This window comes from Podarcis liolepis (assembly GCF_965112155.1).
Source record: "Podarcis liolepis genome assembly, contig: HAP1_SCAFFOLD_165, whole genome shotgun sequence".
NCBI classification, from domain to species: Eukaryota; Metazoa; Chordata; class Lepidosauria; order Squamata; family Lacertidae; genus Podarcis; species Podarcis liolepis.
The window spans coordinates 41,543-44,618 of record NW_028148885.1 but is presented as its reverse complement, the minus strand read 5'-3'; positions in this window follow the sequence as shown (position 1 = coordinate 44,618).

The window sequence follows — 3,076 nt, the reverse complement described above, 5'->3', positions numbered from 1 at the left end:
CCAGCGGCGGCGGTGGCAGCACAGGCGGTCTCACAGGCCGAGCGGTCTCACGGGCAGGGTGGTGGCGGCGGCAGGGCGGCGGTTTCACGGGCAGGGTGGCGGCGGCAGCACGGGCGGTCTCACGGGCCGGGCGGCGGCAGGGCAGGCGGTCTCACGGGCCGAGCGGTCTTACGGGCAGGGCGGTGGCGGCAGGGCAGGCGGTCTCACGGGCCGAGCTGCGGCAGCGGCAGCACGGGCGTTCTCACAGGCAGGGCGGCGGCGGCGGCGGCAGGGCAGGCGGTCTCACGGGCCGAGCGGCGGAGGCGGCAGGGCGGGCGGTCTCATAGGCCGAGCGGTCTCACTGGCAGGGTGCTGGCGGCAGGGCGGGCGGTCTCACGGGCCGGGCGGCGGCGGCGGCAGGGCGGGCGGTCTCACAGGCCGAGCGGTCTCACGGGCAGGGCGGTGGCGGCAGGGCGGGCGGTCTCACGGGCCGGGGGCGGGGGCGGCAGGGCGGGCGGTCTCACGGGCAGGGCGGCAGCGGCGGCAGGGCGGCCGGTCTCACGGGCAGGGCGGCGGCAGGGCAGGCGGTCTCACGGGCCGAGCGGCGGCGGTGGCAGGGCGGGCGGTCTCACGGGCCGAGCGGTGGCGGCGGCAGCACAGGCGGTCTCACAGGCCGAGCGCTCTCACGGGCAGGGCGGTGGCGACAGGGTGGGCGGTCTCACGGGCCGGGTGGCGGCGGCGGCAGCACGGGCGGTCTCACAGGCCGAGCGGTCTCACGGGCAGGGCGGCGGTAGGGCGGGCGGTCTCAAGGGCAGGGCGGCGGCGGAAGGGCGGCCGGTCTCATGGGCCGAGCGGCGCCGGCAGGGCGGCCGGTCTCACGGGCCGGGCAGCGGCAGGGCAGGCGGTCTCACAGGCCGAGCAGCGGCGGCGGCAGGGCGGGCGGTCTCACGGGCCGAGCGGCGCCGGCAGGGCGGCCGGTCTCACAGGCAGGGCGGCGGCAGGGCAGGCGGTCTCACGGGCCGAGCGGCGGCGGTGGCAGGGCGGCCGGTCTCACGGGCCGAGCGGCGGCAGCAGGGCGGCCGGTCTCACGGGCCGAGCGGCGGCGGCAGCAGGGCGGGCAGTCTCACGGGCCAAGCGGCGGCGGCAGGGCGGGCGGTCTCATAGGCTGATTGGTCTCACAGGCAGGGCGGTGGCGGCAGGGCGGGCGGTCTCACGGGCAGGGCGGCGGCAGGGCAGGCGGTCTCACGGGCCGAGCGGCGGCGGTGGCAGGGCGGGCGGTCTCACGGGCCGAGCGGTGGCGGCGGCAGCACAGGCGGTCTCACAGGCCGAGCGGTCTCACAGGCAGGGCGGTGGCGACAGGGTGGGCGGTCTCACGGGCCGGGTGGCGGCGGCGGCAGCACGGGCGGTCTCACAGGCCGAGCGGTCTCACGGGCAGGGCGGCGGCAGGGCGGGCGGTCTCAAGGGCAGGGCGGCGGTGGCAGGGCGGCCGGTCTCATGGGCCGAGCGGCGCCGGCAGGGCGGCCGGTCTCACGGGCCGGGCAGCGGCAGGGCAGGCGGTCTCACAGGCCGAGCAGCGGCGGCGGCAGGGCGGGCGGTCTCACGGGCCGAGCGGCGCCGGCAGGGCGGCCGGTCTCACGGGCAGGGCGGCGGCAGGGCAGGCGGTCTCACGGGCCGAGCGGCGGCGGTGGCAGGGCGGCCGGTCTCAAGGGCCGAGCGGCGGCAGCAGGGCGGCCGGTCTCACGGGCCGAGCGGCGGCGGCAGCAGGGCGGGCAGTCTCACGGGCCAAGCGGCGGCGGCAGGGCGGGCGGTCTCATAGGCTGATTGGTCTCACAGGCAGGGTGGTGGCGGCAGGGCGGGCGGTCTCACGGGCCGGGCGGCGGCGGCGGCAGGGCGGCCGGTCTCAAGGGCAGGGCGGCGGCAGGGCAGGCGGTCTCACGCGCCGAGCGGCGGCGGCAGCAGGGCGGGCAGTCTCACGGGCCAAGCGGCGGCGGCAGGGCGGGCGGTCTCATAGGCTGATTGGTCTCACAGGCAGGGTGGTGGCGGCAGGGCGGGCGGTCTCACGGGCCGGGCGGCGGCGGCGGCAGGGCGGCCGGTCTCAAGGGCAGGGCGGCGGCAGGGCAGGCGGTCTCACGCGCCGAGCGGCGGTGGCGGCAGGGCGGCCGGTCTCACAGGCCGAGCGGCGGCGGCAGGGCGGGCGGTCTCACGGGCCGAGCGGCGGCGGCGGCAGGGCGGGCGGTCTCACGGGCCGGGCGGCGGCGGCAGCACGGGGGGTCTCACAGGCCGAGCGGTCTCACGGGCAGGGCGGTGGCGGCGGCAGGGCGGCCGGTTTCACGGGCAGGGCGGCGGCTGGGCAGGCGGTCTCAAGGGCCGAGCGGCGGCGGCGGCAGGGCGGGTGGTCTCACGGGCCGAGCGGCGGCGGCAGCACGGGCGGTCTCACAGGCCGAGCGGTCTCACGGGCAGGGCGGTGGCGACAGGCTGGGCGGTCTCACGGGCCGGGCGGCGGCGGCGGCAGCACGGGCAGTCTCACAGGCCGAGCGGTCTCACGGGCCGAGCAGCGGCAGGGTGGCCGGTCTCACGGGCCGAGCGGCAGCGGCGGCAGCGCGGGCGGTCTCACGGGCCGGGCGGCGGCAGGGCAGGCGGTCTCACGGGCCGAGCGGCGGCGGCGGCGGCGGCAGGGCGGGCGGTTTCACGGGCCGAGCGGCGGTGGCGGCAGCACGGGCGGTCTCACAGGCCGACCGGTCTCACGGGCAGGGCGGCGGCAGGGCGGGCGATCTCAAGGGCAGGGCGGTGGCGGCAGCACGGGCGGTCTCACGGGCCGAGCGGCAGCGGCAGCAGCTCGGGCGGTCTCACAGGCCGAGCGGCGGCGGCGGCAGCTCGGGCGGTCTCACGGTCCGAGCGGCGGCGGCGGCAGCACGGGCGGTCTCACGGGCCGAGCGGCGGCGGCGGCAGCACGGGCGGTTTCATGGGCCGAGCGGCGGCGGCGGCAGCTCGGGCGGTCTCACGGGCCAAGCGGCGGCGGCGGCAGCACAGGCGGTCTCACGGGCCGAGCGGCGGCAGCACGGGCGGTCTCATGGGCCAAATGGCGGCGGCAGCACGG